This window comes from Phyllobates terribilis, unplaced genomic scaffold (genome assembly GCF_046119375.1).
Source record: "Phyllobates terribilis strain yellow unplaced genomic scaffold, ASM4611937v1 Scaffold_11__3_contigs__length_659146591, whole genome shotgun sequence".
Lineage (NCBI taxonomy): Eukaryota > Metazoa > Chordata > Amphibia > Anura > Dendrobatidae > Phyllobates > Phyllobates terribilis.
In genome coordinates, this window is record NW_027362771.1 from 520862902 (window position 1) to 520881923 (window position 19022).

Genomic DNA, 19022 nt, shown 5'->3' on the forward strand with positions numbered 1-19022 from the left:
GCTGCAGTGCTTCCAGCTTGTGATTGATGTGCTAATTTCGGAGATGCAGGCTGAAGAGGAGGAGGAGGCTGAGGAGGATGAGGTGCAGGAGCTGTAGACCATGGGGGCAACCCTGATTGACCTAGGGCCCGCAATCCTTGGCGTCGGGAGGACGTGTTCCGTCCCAAGGTCCGACTGGGTCCCGGCTTCCACTATGTTAACCCAGTGTGCCATCAGCGAGATGTACCGTCCCTGCCCACAAGCACTTGTCCACGTGTCCGTGGTTAGGTGGACTTTACCGGTAAATGCGTTGTTGAGAGCACGGCTAATGTTTTGGGACACGTGCTTGTGTAATGCGGGGATGGCACACCGGGAGAAATAGTGGTGGCTGGGGACTGAGTACCGAGGGACGGCCACCGCCATCAGGTTGCGGAATGCTTCCATCTCCACAAGCCTAAAAGGCAACATTTTGAGCACAAGCAGTCGTGAAATGTGACAATTTAGTAGTGTGGCCTGTGGGGCGTTGGCTGCATATTTGAGCTTGTGTTCCAAGGACTAGGGTATGGACAACTGAACTCTGCGCTGAACAAGGACATGGACGTGCCTCCTGATGCTGCTACTTGAGAGTGTGCAACGACAGGTGCAGGGGAGGAGGCATCTTCGCATGCACCATGGACAGGGGATTGGCTTGCATGCACAACAGCGGAAGAAGCAATCGTGCCACCCGCAGACACTGTTCCTGGACCCTGGGGTTCGGCCCACAAAGTCGGGTGCTTTGCTGCCATGTGCCTGATCATGCTGGTGGTGGTCAGGCTGGTCGTTTTGCCACCCCTGCTGATGCTGGCCTGGCAGGTGGTGCAAATGGCCTTTTTAGAGTTATCGACAGAGTCTTTAAAAAACAACCAGACTCGGGAAGACCTAACAGTTGTACTGGCAACTTCCTTCATGTTGGTGTTACGGGGAATGGTTGCCTGCCTTCTGTCTGCGGCCACCACACTGCTTCTTCCTGCCTGTTGGGGCGCTCTGCCTCCCTCCCCCTGTGTGCTGCTGTCCTCGCTCTGAATGTCCTCCTGCCAGGTTGGGTCAGTTACTACATCATCCACCATCTCGTCTTCCACTTCTGCACCCTGGTCCTCCTCCTGACTTTCTGGCAATTGTTTCTCATCATCGTCCACCTCTTGTGACACTTTCCCACCATCGCCTTCGTGTGACTGTGGCTACTCAAATATTTGGGCATCGCTACACGCGATCTCCTCTTGCCCCGCTTCAAGTGGACCAGGCGAGAGGCCCGAATCTATAAATGGAAAAGTGAACAGCTCTTCAGAGTGTCCAAGTGTGGGATCAGTTGTCTCTGGGTACTCGGCATGGTGGGAGGAAGGAGGATCAGGGTGAGGAATATGCGGTCCAGACTCACGGCTACTGAGACTTGATCGTGTGGAGGACAGGGTGGTGGTGGTGGTGGCTAAGTGACTGGAAGCATTATCCGCTATCCAACCAACAACCTTTTGACACTGCTCTGGGTTTAATAGTGGTGTGCTGCGTTCCCCTACAAATTGGGACAGAAAGGTCAGGCGAGAAGATGTGGGTGTTTGTTGTGGCACAATTTCGGCTTGCCCACGGCCTTGTCCTCGGCCTCTGCATGCACCATTACCATCATGTCCAGTTCCCCGTCCCTTGCCACGAGCCTTGCCCATTTTAAATGGAGGATAGTATCTTCCACGCTCACTACAAATGACTGAGTTTGGAGCGAATTTATATGTGATCCGTGTGACAGAGAAAACAGAGTATTAAATACCTGGCCTGTAGGTAAGTAGTTTGACCTGCAAACTGCTGTGAATTGTTACACTGACACAATTAAAGAAATTTTTAATGGAGGTCAGAAATGGCAGCATTTTTTGACAATGTATATGTGAGCCGTGTGACGGAGAAAACACAGTTTTAAATACATGGCCTGTAGGTAAGTAGTATGAACAGCAATCTGGTGTCAATTGCTTCACTGACACAAAGAAAAATTTTTTTAATGGAGGCCAGAAATGGCAGTATTTTCTGAAAACATATATGTAATCCATGTGACGGAGAAAACACAGTTTTAAATACCTGGCCTGTAGGTAACTATTTTGAACAGAAAAACAGTGTCAAAAAATTTGCTGACACACTGAAGAAAGTTTTTAATGGAGGCCAGAAATGGCAGTATTTTCTGAAAACATATATGTAATCCGTGTGACGGAGAAAACACAGTTTTCATTACCTGGCCTGTAGGTAACTGTTTTGAACAGCAAACCTGTGTCAAAAACTTTGCTGACACATTGAAAAAAAATTTTCATGGAGGCCAGAAATGGCAGTATTTTCTGAAAACGTATATGTAATCTGTGTGATGGAGAAAACACAGTTTTAAATGCCTGGCCTGTAGGTAACTATTTTGGAGGCCAGAAATGGCAGTATTTTCTGAAAAGGTATATGTGATCCATGTGATGGAGAAAACACAGTTTTAAATAGATGGATTTTTAGCGCTGTAATATGGAAAGGACCTGGCTGTATTCTGCAGTGCCAACAAGCAAATGGCACTGAAAAAACGTGTTCTCTGGATTGCTTTTTAAGCAAATAATGAGGATTAAGATGCAAAAAAAATTATTCCTGGCCCCTGAGACCTGGGCCTATTTCCAGAAATATCTAACAGTAGCAGCTGACAGAACTGGAATGGAGCCTCTTGTGCTATATGCACTGCAGTCTGCTATATACACCACCTGCCTGATATCTCTGCAGTCCTCAGAAGGAATGTTTGTTAAGATGGATATGTGTAATGTACGGTTTTTCTCCCTACACTACCTAATATGCGATAAAATCTCTCCCTGCGACAGCAGCTGCTCTCCCTACACTGTCTGATCCGGAGTGACTGTGACGAGCATGGCGGCGCCAGGTCTGATATAGACCTGATGACGCTGTGCGGCCAGCCAATCACTGTAATGCCCACAACCAACATGGCTATGGCATTACAGTGCATGGCAGGCAATCCCTGCATGTTCATTGGTTCTCTAAAGAGCGCCAAACATGCAGGGTGGGGACCCGAGTTCCCGCCCGAGCAACCCGGAAATACTCGCCGAGCTTGTTGAGCACCATGATGCTCGGGCGAGTACCGAGTAGTGGCGAGCACGTTCGCTCATCACTAATAGAAACTAATAAAATATTGCTAATATTGTTTTACACAAATAATAAACGCCAAAAAGGAAAAAAAATTCAGGGAGTGGGGTAAGGGAGGATATGGAGCTCCAGTGAATGTAAAGATGTTCAGTCATCTCAACCAGCTATATGATAACTACCAAATCATTTCGACTTAGGGTATCGCAGGTATCTTAAAAGAAAAATGCACAATCCCCAGAGAACATCTTGCTGCATCAACCTTCTCAAAATTGAAGAAACCACAGTATACCAAGACTAACTTAGCCAATAATATCACCACTATACAATGGGCAAAAAATACCATATCATGATAGAAGCTTTCGTTTGTGCTCCCATACATTGAATATGTCTTTTGAGCACCGTTCATTTCTAGGATTTTAATGACCCATTTTGGCCAAATAAATAAAAAATCTGACTCACTTCACTCATTCCCACCATGCTCATCTAGATCCCCTTTTGGTATCTACTTTCCACTGTTCTGTGTATGCAGCATGAAGCAGTGGCATCATCACATTATTTGCTGACATCCTCAATATGTAGATGTAGGCCAAAAACAACCCTTGAAATAAGAGTGCAATGTCATAAACGAGAGCCAAAAGCTCTTACATTGTTTTAAACAAATTGTTTGTCCTGACAATTGCTTAAGGTTTTGACCAATAAAATAACGAAGGAGATTATACTCTGGTATTCTACTCCACAAAGCTTGGTAAGAGGAGGTAGAGCACCATGCAAATTAGGTGTTTTTTTTAAGTTCTGTCAATTACATAAAGTGTGTGCTACCACTAGGTATGTGAGAAGAGTCCCCATTAAAGCCTCATAACTGGGGGCAGAGATGTAACTGTAATGGGTGCTGGGATTGTAGTGATACCCTGCCAATTGAGCCAAGAGGTAGCCTAAAAGGTCAGTACTATAAAAGACCCAAGATAGTTGGGGGTTCTGTTGAAGATTTTATATTGGGATCCACAAGATTTAAGATATGACTCTGAATGGGCCAACCAAATGTTAAAATTGCATCATTCTGGTACCTACTACTTCTGATGAATGAGATTCCAGTTCCAGAGTTTCTCATCTGGTGTCCTGGAGTCTCCACAGATGCGTATCCACTTCTACAGCAAATCTTGACTACTTTACCACAGCCTGTAGCCATTTCCACTGAGTTACAGTACCTTCCAAATGCCTCCATTCTTGACAATTTCTCTAGTCTCTGTTGCCCCTCAACTCTTCATAAAATCTCACAGTTCCTTTATCTCTGGCACCTTCTGTGATCCGCTTTTGGAAGTTTCTATTGGTTCCTCCACTCTTTCTGACGCTATTGCCTGTAACAGGCATTGGATTGTTGGCATGTTGTTTCTGCCCTGGTGGTCAGAGTACTCATTTAGGAGCTGATGGGTAGACTAAAGGTAATCCACTTGAGGACCAAGGGCCCACTAGAGAATTCACATCTCAGTGGGTCAGTCCCAGCAAGTAGCAATGCATAGATAACAAGGCAGAAATCTGAATGTGACTCTCTGACTTTACACCCACTTCTGAATATTCTACCTGTAGTACAGGTAAAGGCGTGACCTCCCTTTCTTTGAGCTTGACATTACATTTATTCCCATTTGCTTGGTATCCATATTCAGGACCCTGTCCTGCTTAGGCCTTATTCACATTTATGTCACTTTGACACATGGTAAAGTTTTAACATTAAATGACCATCCCGATTTGAGAACACCTTGGTGCTGGTGGGATGGATTTTACACTTTTTTTGATCAAAAGTGGTGTTTTCTAAACACCCTATGTTATTTATATGCACTATTGCTTTTTACTTACTTATAGCAGGGTATATGTTCATTTTGTTTCTCCCTTAGGTTTTGTGTGTTAAATGGCCAATGTGAACATTCTCCTATTTTGTGTGCATACCAACTTATACTTCAGTTCATTTTTTTCAGCTAAGTTTCAGATTTCTGCACTTAGTGCAGGTAAGAGTGTGGTCTCCCTTTCTTTGAGCTGGACATTACATTTATACAGCTTCCAATGTGTTGGGTATATATTCGGAACCAGGTCCTTCTTGGCCCTTATTCACATTGACGTCACTTTGACACATGGTAAAGTTTTAAAACTAAAGGTTAACTTTGGGTACAACTTGTCGCTGATGGAATGGCTTTTACACTTTTTTGATCAAAAACTGTGCTTGCTAAGTACCCTATGGGATTTATATGCACTATTGCTTTTACATATATACTTACAGCAGGGTATATGTTCATTTTGTTTCTGTCTTAGGTTTTGCATATCAGGTAACTGTATTTATTGCCTTTCCTTGATTCATAACTGCTTTTTTTTATCTACAGTGGATTTTTAGATGAACAGATAGAGCAGACCTTATGTTCCATTTACATTTTTGGGAGATAAGGGTTTAATTGCACTGCTATATAAACCACAGAGAACAAACTGTGAAATCATGATTAGATGTAGCAAATGTTAAACATTAAAGGGCAGAAAATAAAGAAATTGTTCTGTACTATCTATGGTATTGAATGAATGTAGAGATGGAAGCACGCTGCGGATCCACACACAAATTTATACCTACAATAACTATCCATTAGTTCCTTGCAAACATTAAACACATACATTTCACTGTTACTGTGTGGCAACCCAGGAGTCCGGTTGCCACAGTGGCATTGCCTCCCTCACAAAGGGTGATGCCATGCCTGGAAGAAATGAGGGGTCCCCTAATCAGGTATACTAGCATGCAACACTTTCCTGGCTCCAGACCAGCAAGGGGAGCTCCTCCCCTTGACAACTGGAATCTGGAGGCGGGGTTAGTTAGAGTTAGGGAGAGGAGTTGAAGTCAGGACAGCGACGAGGAAAGACCTGTGGAGTGGAGCTGCATGGCAGCTCTCCCCAGAGAGGAGCGTAGAAGAACCGGATACCGGGGTCCGAGGTTGTGGGGCACTGAAGGCCCAGCAGCAGAAACCGGAGGGCAGGAAACTGCAGGTCTCCTGGCCCCATCAGACGCCCAGAGGCTCAGCAGCACATAGGGCCCAGCACCGCCGAGCTGCCTGCCATATGGGTGAGCACAAAGACGTTTTACTCAGGAACGAGGACCACAGCACAGCTATTACCAGCAGGGCCAAAGAGATTAGCGCAAAGGGAAGGCCTCCAACTTCACCTGGCGAGGTGGATTCCCAACATGCTTCCAGGCCGCCCGGACCTCTACTACCAGCTGGTACCTGTGCCCCGGTCTGCCTAACCACCGCAAGTAAAGATAAGAGGAAACCGCCATTAAGTTATGGACTGGTCATTATCTGCGCCATCCCCTGCACTACACTGCACAGCAACATCTATCACATCACCACTTCCTGCCCTGGAGCTAAGCTCTGCCTGTGGAGAGCTGGGCCAACTCTGCTGCGTCATCATCAGTTCCAGAGGATCTGCACCGCAGCGGCGGCCCCATATAGCCGAATACCACAGGTGGCGTCACGAACATTAAACTATAAAAACTTTATTCCTTTTTCTTTATTCCCCTTTTATTGACCGCCCTGGGTCACGGATCGGGTCACCGCTGTGACATCCCCCAGCATCGACCGGCCCGGCTACCGAGTACCCCACGGCCCAGGGGGCGCGTCAACTGCACACATAAAATTAGAAGGTTCTTAGCACAAATTTTGATCAAAGTGTGCATTCTTCAATATTAAGGCAGTGGGGGTGTGAATACTGGCACCCTCTCCTATCAGCTGTTTGAAGAGGCCACGGTGCTCATATTGCATTATTGTTACATTATTTGGAACGGAAGTGAATGAAACACCATTACAATATCCTGTGTCACTCATGCAGGCGGCGCATGTAGTTCATGGACCCACTGTGCCACGGGGCCGGGCTTACCTATGAGGGACATAGCTAAGCAGCTACCTGGTGTTTACTGGAACTTCTGATGGTGGAGTCAGGCTTGAGTTGCAGGTAGCTGCCAGATACCACTCCAAGGCAGTGCCCGGTACCCAAGGGGTCAGGGACGCAGACACGGATGGGACTAAGGCTTCGTTCAGACTAACAGGTTCTGGATCCATGGGTAGAATGGTTACTGACACAGAGTCTCAGTCAGGGCTGATTCAGAGACTATTAGGACAGTCTGGATACACGGAATACTCGGATAGCACAAATTCAGACACATGTCTTGGATACTGATTCAGGGACTGGCTGCACAAGGACCAGAGGACCAGGATCAGGCACTTGCGGCACTAGGACCAGGAACTTTGCATTCTGGATTCTGGCCACACCAGGACCAGGGGACCTCACAACTCATTAGTAGACTACTAAACTATCTAATAATACTTAGTTGCTTGCCACCTCCCTATTTGGAAGGGTGCCCTTTAATAAGATGCCTCCCAGCTATTGGCTGGGAGCCATCTTGCAGGTTTACTCTTATGCTAAATGCCTCCTAGCCATTGGCTGGGGGCATTTAACTATGTGTGTGCGCTGATGCTCTAAAAGCAATACCAGGGAGCACGCTGGGGTCCACGCCGCATGGCTGGGTGAGGAGTATGCCGGTGTCCCTGCATGAAGGGGGAAGGGGAACCATGCAGGGGTGCCAGCAACAGTGTTATATCTTGTACATATCAAATCCAATTTGGCTGCAAATGAGTGCCACAGCTTCTGCAAACAGCTGATCAGAGGGGGTGACGATAGACTATCAATGTTAGATCAATGGGGATATGACTACCATAAGATTAAGCAATTCATCTCAAAAGGCTGAATGCTTGTTACCAATCTTTGCTCTATTAAAGCATGCCCAATGATCAAATCATATAGAGTTATTGAATCTTGAATGGAGACTTAGAAATGTCTGTAGCAGCTTCTCATGATCATTATCGCATGTAAAGTGAGGGCCAATCTGATTGCTATCAATAATGGCTACTTGTTTGGCCAGTTTATTTGTCTTTATGGCACCTTAATAAACAATGATGAAAAGGATTGGTCTTCTCTGGACAATTAAATCTCAATATCCCTAATGTAATATGGCATTCTTTGTTTTTTGCTATCAAACTTTGTCCACTTATTCGTAACTTGAGATAATGGTCTGTAATGAAGACCAGATCCAGAATCTTGAATTATGTGATATGTAATTGGACCCCAAGGAATTTGCAAACACAGCTGTTCTCTAAGCTGCTCCAGAGGGAAGATGAGTCACCAGATAGGATTCTACCTGTAGATATCTTCTCTACGGATTGCTCATGTTGAACATAAATATGGAAGTGATTCATTCAGTGAGAATTAATACAGAGGCAGCAATTAGTCAGGAGAAACTAGCTACTATGTAATACTGATATAATCACTGAAAGGAAAATTAAGAGATGTCTCGATAGGCTCTCGATTGGCTTTAGGAAATAATAAACAAAACTTTAAAAGTCATACTATTTTTCAATTGATTCATAAATCAGAAGCTTAGGCGGAATGATTATAACACAGATTCTTGTTAGCAGACCAAATTTGTGTCATAGCAAGAAGTAGGCGGCAGATGAAAGGGAGTATCACTGTAGAATCAGACTGCACAGCGTTTTTTTGTAGTCTGTTACCAAGGAGACATGAAGGTGCGGTATTTATAAATAAGGACATTTTTAACCAGGACTATTTTTAAAATAACCTTTGTTGTTATAAATGGACTAAAACAGTTACAATGGCCACAAAGGTAGCAATATCAAGATTCTAAGCTAGAATATGTCAAATTAATCTTAAATCCATCTATCCTGTTTCAGTAGTAGAAATATATCCCAAACTTTAATACTGGAAATGAAACTTGTTCCTCATCTATCTTATAGAACGTAATTCAGCACCATAGACAGAACCAAAGCTTCAATTTCCAAGCAAGTAAAGTATTGTTCCAATAGCTAAAATGTGATTCACTGTGGTGTTTCTAATGGAGGACAATCATTTTCTTCATTGGTTTCTTTAAACGGAATGTCAGCAGATTTTTATACGTAATTTGAGAGCAGCATAATATAGGGCAAGAGAGCCTGATTCCAATGATGTATCACTTACAGAACTGCTTTGTGTACCTTTGATAGAGTCCCTGTTTTATCTGTTGTACAGTCATGGCCAAAAGTATTGAGAATGAGACAAATAGTAATTTTTCCAAAGTTTACTGCTTCATTTTTTGTAATGGCAATTTGCATATACTCCTGAATGTCAAAGAGTGATCAGCTTAACAGCAATTACTGTACTTGTAAAGTCAATATTTGCCCAGAAAATGAACTTTAACCCCCAAAACACATTTCAACATCATTGCAGTCCTGCCTTAAAAGGAGCAGCTAACATCGTTTTAGTGACTGATCCATTAACACAGGTGTGGGTGTTAATGAGGACAGGGCTGGCGATCAATCAGTCATGATTAAGTAAAAATGACATCACTGGACACTTTAAAAGGAGGCTGGTTCTTGGTATCATTGTTTCTCTTCAGTTAACCATGGTTATCTCTAAAGAAACACGTGCAGCCATCATTGCACTGCACAAAAATGGCCTAACAGGGAAGAGTATCGCAGCTACAAAGATTGCACCTCAGTCAACAATCTATCGCATCATCAAGATCTTCATGGAGAGAGCTTCCATTGTTGTCAAAATGGCTCCAGGGCGCCCAAGAAAGACCAGCAAGCGCCAGGACCGTATCTTAAAACTGTTTCAGCTGCGGGATCGGACTACCAGTAGTGCCGAGCTTGCTCAGGAATGGCAGCAGGCTGGTGTGAGTGCTTCTGCACGCACTGTGAGGCGGAGACTCTTTGAGCAAGGGCTGGTTTCAAGGAGGGCAGCAAAGAAGCCACTTCTCTCCAGAAAAAACATCAGGGACCGACTGATATTCTGCAAAAGGTACAGGGAGTGGACTGCTGAGGACTGGGGCAAAGTCATTTTCTCTGATGAATCCTGTTTTCAATTGTTTGGGACATCTGGAAAACAGCTTATTCAGAGAAGAAGAGGTGAGCGCTACCACCAGTCTTGTCTCATGCCAACTGTAAAGCATCCTGAAACCATTCATGTGTGGGGTTGCTTCTCAGCCAAGGGAATCGGCTCACTCACAGTCTTGCCTAAAAACACAGCCATGAATAAAGAATGGTACCAGAATGTCCTCCAAGAGCAACTTCTCCCAACCATCCAAGAGCAGTTTGGCGCCCAACAATGCCTTTTCCAGCATGATGGAGCACCTTGCCATAAAGCAAAGGTGATAACTAAATGGCTCATGGAACAAAACATAGAGATTTTGGGTCCATGGCCTGGAAACTCCCCAGATCTTAATCCCATTGAGAACTTGTGGTCAATCATTAAGAGACGGGTGGACAAACAAAAACCAACAAATTCTGGCAAAATGCAAGCATTGATTATGCAAGAATGGACTGCTATCAGTCAGGATTTGGTCCAAAAGTTGATTGAGAGCATGCCAGGGAGAATTATAGAGGTCTTGAAGAAGAAGGGGCAACACTGCAAATATTGACTTGCTGCATTAACTCATTCTAACTGTCAATATAACCAATTTGTACTCATAATATGATTGCAATTATATTTCTGTATGTGATATAAACATCAGACAAACACTAATAAAAACCAGAGGCCAGCAGATCATGTGAAAATATAATTTTGGTGTCATTCTCAAAACTTTTGGCCATGACTGTAGATGTAGCAGTGGTCATAATGTTAAATTGTATACAGCCCCACCCGCACCCCTGATTGGCTGCTTCCTGTGTACACAGTACATTGTCAGCAAGCTGCCAATTAGTGATGAGGGTGGAGTTATGCAGATCAGCTGGACTACCCTGCATGTGAGACCTAATCAAGCAGTGATATTCTCCTGCTAATAAAACACTGATTATAGTGAAACTACAATACACAACCTAGTGAGCGACACACCCCTTTAATTACACTCCCTTGACTTATGTTATGCTGCTCTCAGATAAAAATAGAAAAAACCTGCTGACAGATTCCCTTAAAAAAAAATTATTTCATTCTTTTTTATAGTCCATATGCTACTTCTATATCCTATGTAGAATATACAGTATAAATGCAACATATGTAACTTTCAGGCAAAAACATAGCATTGCAAAATATTTTGAACATTGCATGATGACTAGGGTTGAGCGAATATGTTCTGTCCGAGTATGCTCGGGCCGAGCTCCGAGTAGTTACAGCTGCTCGGTGATATGGTTGAATCGCTCCCGTGTGCATGATTTGCGACTGTTTGACAGTTTTATTACATGTGAGGAATGTGTAAGAAATAGACATTCCTCACATGTAATAAAACTGTCAAACAGTTGCAAATCATGCACACGGGAGCGATTCAACCATATCACCGAGAAGCTATAAATACTCGGTGCTCGGCCCGAGCATGCTCGCCGAAAGGGTTAACAGAACATACTCGCTCAACACTAATGATGACATTCACTGAGCCCTCTTGGTCAACTAAAATAAGCCTAGTTAGAAGAAGCTAAAACTTACATTTTTTCTATGCTTCTGATTGGTATTTGTTTTACTTATTTAGTAGTAGTGTCAAATGAGCAAGTAGGAGACAAAAAGGTATAGAGAATAAATGCACATCTCGTTGAATTGTTATCAGATATTGGCTGGTTAAAGATTCATTCTATTGTATATATTTATCTATTTATTTTCTCCACTTAACTTTTTATTTATTTTTAATTATTTTACTCACTTATATAGCGCCATTAATTCCACAGCGCTTTACAGACATTATCATCGCTGTCCTCATTAGGGCTCACAATCTAGATTCGTTATCAGTATGTCTTTGGGGTGTGGGAGGAAACCTACACAAACATGGGGAGAACATAAAAACTCCTTGCAGATGTTGTCCTTGGTGGGATTTGAACCCAGGACCCTAGTGCTCTAAGACTGCAGTGCTAACCACTGAGCCACTGAGCTGCTCCATTATTCATAAAATAATAGATACAATCTAACAAATGTTATCTAAAAATGTAACTACTGTATATTGTATGCTACAGTAATGTATACTGAAATTATTTTCTATGTTTTTAGATTATTTTTAATTTGATCAAAAAGTTTGGTGGGTGGATCCCTGCTCCAAGTGGGAATGATTAGTCCCGAGTCATGAAGAAAGCGGATCACTTACATACTATATGATGGCCCACACAGTAGTCCTTACACTGTATTATGGCCTCACAATACCTACCACACTATATGATGGCCCCCAAAGTAGCCCCCACACTTTATTATGGCCCCCATACTGTATGATGGCCCTCGCGCTTTATAATGGCCCCCTTAGTAGCCCCTGCTCTACGTAATGGCCCCCTTAGTAGTCTCCACTTTGTATGATAGCAGCCACAGTAGCCCCCACTTTGTATGCTGACCTCCCATGGCCACCACTCTGTATGATAGCCCTCACACTGAATAATGGCCCCCTGCTGTTTGATGGCCCTCACAGCAGTCCAAACATTGTATGATGGTGCCCACAGTATCATCCACACTGTATGATCCCCGACACCTCAACACTCAATAAGTAGCCCCCACTCTGTATAATGTCATCCTTTTTAGTCCCCACATTGTATGATGGCCCTCACAATAGCCATTACTCTGCATGATTGCCCCCTGGCTGCCGCCACTCTATATGATGGCTCCCACACTGTATGATGGCCCCCACAGTAGCCTCCACTCTGTGTGATGGACCCTTATTAGCGACCATTCTTTATGAGTGGATCCCTTAGTAGTCCCCACTTTTTATTATTGCCATCTTAGTAACCCCCACTCTGTATGATGGATCCCCTTAGTAGACCACACACTAATTGATGGCCCCCATTAGTAGCCCCCCAACACTGTATGATGACCCACTTAGCAGCCTCCACTCTATGTAATTGCCCCCGCACAATATTTAAATAAAAAATAAACATCATATACTCACTTAACCCTGGAGTGTCCAGTGGCATACAGCAACAAGGCGTGAGCGGTGAGGTCATTGCGCCAGGACACGCACATGACGTCAGAATCCCAGCGCACAGACATCACATCGCGACATGCAGCCTACAGAATGTCTCCCTGCTCTACTGCAGAGTTATCTACAGTTAAGTCTGGAGGTCACTGCGGGTGGGCCTTGAGTCAGTGGCCTGGGGAGACCACCCTTTCCGCACCCCCCTAGTAACTATGCTACTGTATCAAGGGTATGCTAGCTTAGATGAGTGCCACTATGCCTTTTTCTTTCTCCACAGAAGAGTCTTTTGGGAAATTAGATAAATTAGAATCCATAGACAGAGAGTGTTCATAGATAACATCTGTACAACAGTCAAGAAAGTGATGGAGTATAGCCTTGTCTCAGGAAGATCAGAAAGCTGAAAAGGAGCTGCATACCAAGCTGTATCTGTATATATAGTGCAGAGTGTTATTATACTTTGCTATCTAAGTTTCCTCCTGGAGTAAAAGAGAGCTACAATCTGTTATTATATCCCAGGTCTCTAATGCTAACTCATCCTAGTCTACACAGCATTCAAAAAGAAATATCAGCTTATTGTGTGTGCTCCCATTATCGTGTGAAACTGAATTTCTCCAGAATATGTTCTACATAGAAATATAAAATAATTTTGAAAAGAAAACCACAAAAAAAATAAAAAGGTTACAATAAAAATCAAATTACATTATATATAAATAAATGGTAACACATTCTCTTTTACATCATCCCAAAGATAAAACTTCAGAGAATGAAAGTGAAATAAAATCACTAGTGATGGGCGAGTACTAAAATGGTCGGGTGCTCGATGCTCGGGTCGAGCACATTGAAATACTCAGGTGCTCGACCAAGGCACCGACCCCAATGTAAGTCTATGGGAAACTCGAGCATTTTTCCGGCGGCTCCCTACTGGGGTCTGCAGAGGCCTAAAAATTGCCCAAATCGATGGGAACAGTGCTCAAATGACATGGGAACAGCATGGGGAAGACCCCTGGAAGCATAGCTGACTCCCAGGTCACTGCTGTCGGCAACGTGATCAGAGTATTACGCCACATTTACAGACTCACAATAAAACATACAAAAACGAAACCAAAATGAATTTTACTGGGAAATATGTTAAGGAACATCCTTTCCAGGGTAATGACTTGTATACAGGGCAAAATAAATAACCAAAAACAAAAATACTCCTCCACTCCTTGGGCTATGTTGACACGTAGCGTTTTTGATGCGTTTTTGCACTTTTGCATTGCTTTCAACCGTGACAAATGCATTCACCAGGAAATGTCATTTTAACATTTTACAACCTTATCTGACCATGTGGTGTGTGAGACATCATCTGACACATCCTGTTTCATTTATGAACGAGGGACTCTGAAAGTCACAAAGCCTATTTTATAGGGCCATCAGGCGGCCTTTAATATTCTTAAAGGGGCAGCAGTCGGTTCTCACTATTCTTAGAGAGCCATCAGCTGTTGTTCCCATTACTAAAGATTGGGTCTCCTATACTTTAATTGCGTATGCACGGAGTGGCTGGTCTGCCCAAAATTTGGACACACCCAAATACCCCTTTGAAAATTTGGACGCACCCCAATACCCCTTTGAAGAGACATAGAGGAGGGCCTCCTGAAAATAATGTTCCCATTATTAGGAAGTGGGTCTCCCATAATGTTTGCCTATGCAGTGAATGCAAGGGTTGCCAAAAATTTGGAGACACTCCAATGCCCCTTGGAAGAGACGTGGAGGTCCGAGGGCCTCCTGAAAACAATGTTCCCTTTATTAGGAAGTGGGTCTCCCATTGTGTTTGCCTATGCAGTGAATGCAAGGACTGCCAAATATTGGGAGGAGGGCCACATAAAAAAATGTTTCCATTAGAAAGGAGCGGGTCTCCTATACTTGTAATGTCCATGCACTAAGTGTATGGGCTGACAAACATTTACCCCTGGTGGGTATACATGAACATACTGTATAATTTTTTTTTTTATTGGCATCATAAACACCCTTTAAAAAAATTATCTGGGTGTTGCATCACAGACCACGGTCACCTTAGTGATATTGTGGTGGAGAATGAGGATGAGGAGGAGGACAACAGCAAATAGCCAAAATCAGGAAGCATATACCCATGTGTGGGTGTGAAAAGGTGCATAGAAATACCCCTCACAAAAAAAGACACTGGATTTGAGTTTATGTTACGCTGCTATCATTCGGTGGAGTTGAGAAGTATGGCCCAATCCAGCCCTTGTTCATTTTTATAAGAGTCAGCCAGTCAGCATTTTCAGTTGACAGGCGGATGCACTTATCAGTTATAATTCCACCAGCGGCACTAAAAACCCACTCTGATAAAATGCTAGCAGCAGGGCAGGCCAGGACCTCCAAGGCGTAGAGAGCCAATTCACTCCATGTATCCAGCTTGGATACCCAATAATTATAAGGCACAGAGGAATCACGGAGGACACTGGTACGGTCGGCAAGGTACTCCCTCAGTTTCTTCCCAAACGTTGCACTCCTTTTGAGAGAAACCCATGCTTCAGGGCCTGTGCGATGGGAGGGGCTGAGAAAATTCTCCCAGAACTTTGACAGTGTTCCCCTGCCTCTGCTGGATTGGAGTTGTGTCTCTCTCACCTGTACTCCTTGCTTGTCCAACGAACTGTTACCTCTGCCACCAGCGTTTTCAGATGGGAATTTTTTTAATAGTTCTGCAACAAGGGCCTTCTGGTACTGTCCCATTTTTGGAAACCTGTCCGCCTCAGGAATAAGAGATATAAAGTTCTCCTTGTAGCGTGGGTCTAGAAGTGTCACCAACCAGTAATGACTGTCACCCAAAATTTTGAGAATTCGAGGGTCATGGGAAAGGCAGTGTAACATAAACTCAGCCATGCATGTCAGACTGCTAACAGGCAAGACTTCCGTGTCCTCACCAAGAGGACGACAGACCATGCTCTCCTCCTCCCTGTCCTCAGGCCATCCATGTTGAACAGACGGTATGACAGTTGTGCAGGTAGTACCGTCTATAGCGCATGAAACTAGCTCCTGTTATTCCTCCTCCTCCTCCTCTTCCTCATTGTCACCCAATCCACGTTGGGATGAGATGAGGCTAGGCCGTGTGTAATCACCCTGTATGGTTCCTTGCTCCATTTCATCGTGCTCCGTCTGCAATGCATCCTCTTTGACTGTGAGCAGAGAGCGTGTCAGAAGACAGAGAAGCGGGATGGTGACGCTAATTGTGGCGTCATCGCCGCTTACTATCTTGGTGGAGTCCTCAAAGTTATGGAGGATGGTACAGATGTCTGACATCCATGCCCATTCCTGAAGTCTTATGTGTGGAGTCTGAACTGAATACCGATGTCGTTGTTGATGCTGGTAGTCAACAATTGCCCTCTTCTGCGCACAAATCTTTCCCAACATCTGCAGTGTAGAGTTCCATTGTAGAGTGTGGGGACATCACACACTAGTCGGTGAGCCGGAAGCTGCAAACGCTGCTGAAGCACGGCAAGGGCGGCGGAAGCTGTAGCTGACTTTCTAAAATGGGCTCACAGGCAGTGTACATTGACAAGTAGATCTGGCAGCTCCAGGTAGCTTTTGAGAAACCGCTGAACCATGAGGTTAAGCACATGGGCCAGGCATGGCACATGTGTGAGTTCGCCTCGCCTCAGAGCCGCCACGTGGTTCCGGCCATTGTCACACATGACCATGCTTGGCTGTAGGTTCAGCGGTGTCAGCCACAGATCTGCCTGCTCTTTCAGAGTTGTACACAACTCTTCAGCACTGTGCGGCTTGTCACCTAAGCATATTAGCTTCAGCACAGACTGTTGCTGCTTGGCTGAGGCAGTGCTGCAGTGCTTCCAGCTTGTGACTGATGTGGTCATTTAGGAGATGGAGGTTGAAGAGGAGGCTGAGGAGGATGAGGTGCAGGAGCTGTAGACTGTGGGGGCAACCCTGATTGACCTAGGGCCCGCAATCCTCGGCGTCGGGAGGATGTGTTCCATCCCAAGGTCCGACTGGGTTCTGGCTTCCACTATGTTAACCCAACAGCAAGATGTACCGTCCCTGCCCACAAGCACTTGTCCACATATCCGTGGTTAGGTGGACTTTCCCTGTAATTGCATTGTTGAGGGCACGGCTAATGTTGTGGAACACGTGCTTGTGTAATGCGGGGATGGCACACCGGGAGAAATAGTGGTGGTTGGGGACCGAGTACCGAGAGACGGCCGCCGCCATGAGGTTGTGGAAAGCTTCCGTCTCCTCGTGCCTAAAAGGCAACATTTCGAGCACAAGCATTCAAGAAATGTGAGAATTTAGTAGTGTGGCCTGTGGGGCGTTGGCTGCGTATTTGCGCTTGAGTTCCAAGAACTGGGGTATGGACAACTGAACGCTGCGCTGGGACAAGGACGTGCTTACTGATGATGCTACTTGAGAGTGTGCAACAACAGGTGCAGGGCAGGAGGCATCTTCGCATGCACTATGGACAGGGGATTGGCACAACAGCGGAAGAAGCAGTGGTGTCACTCGCAGACACTGTTCCTGGACCCTGGGATTCGGCCCACAACGTTGGGTGCTTTGCTGCCATGTGCCTGATCATGCTGGTGGTGGTCAGGCTGGTGGTAGTTTTGCAACCCCTGCTGATGCTGGCCTGGCAGGTGGTGCAAATGGCCTTTTTGGGGTTATCGGCAGAGTCTTTAAAAAACAACCAGACTCGGGAAGACCTAACAGTTGTACTGACAACGTCCGTCGTGTTGGTGTTATGGGGAACGGTTGCCCGCCTTCTGTCTGTGGCCACCACACTGCTTCTTCCTGCCTGTTGGGGTTCTCTGCCTCCCTTCCCCTGTGTGCCGCTGTCCTTGCTCTGCATGTCCTCCTGCCAGGTTGGGTCAGTTACTATATCATCCACCACCTCATCTTCCACTTCCGCACCCTGGTCCTCCTCCTGACTTTCTGGCAATTGTTTCTCATCATTGTCCACCTCTTGTGACACTTTTCCACCTTTGCCTTCGCATGACCGTGGCTGCTCAAATATTTGGGCATTGCTGCATGCGATCTCCTCTTGCCCCGCTTCAAGTGGACCAGGTGAGAGGCCCGAATCTCTAAATGGAAAAGTGAACAGCTCTTCAAAGTGTCCAAGTGTGGGATCAGTTGTCTCTGGGCACTCGGCATGGTGGGAGGAAGGAGGATCAGGTTGAGGTATAAGCAGTGCAGACTCACGGCTACTGAGACTTGACCGTGTGTAAGACAGGGTGGTGGTGGTGGGGGCTAAGTGACTGGAAGCATTATCTGCTATTGAACCAATAACCTTTTCACATTGATATGAGTTCAATAGTGGTGTTCTGCGGTCCCCTATGAATTGGGGAAGGTCGAGCTAGAAGATGTGGGTGTTTGTTGTGGCACAATTTCAGCTTGCCCATGGCCTTGGCCTCTGCATGCACCAACAACATCATGTCCCATTCACTGTCCCTTGCTACGTGCCTTGCCCATTGTAAATGGAGGACAATATCTTCCACTCTCACTACAAATGGCTGAATTTAGAGCGAATTTATACGTGATCCGTGTGACGGACATACCACAGTTTTAAATTGCTGGCCTGTAAGTAACTATTTTTAACAGCGCCGACCTCGTGTGAATCAGTTCACTGACACACTGCAACAAAATTTAAATGGAGGCCAGAAAAGGCAATATTTTCAGTGCAATTATATGTGATCCGTGTGATAGACAAACCACAGTTTTAAATAGCTGGCCTGTAGGTAATTATTTTTAACAGCAAACCGGTGTCAAGAACTTCACTGACACACTGAAACAAAATATTAATGGAGGTCCGAAATGGCAATATTTTCAGCGCAATTATATGTGATTCGTGTGACGGACAAACCACAGTTTTAAATAGCTGGCCTGTAGGTAACTATTTTTCACAGCAAACTGGTGTGAATAACTTCACTGACACACTGAAACAAAA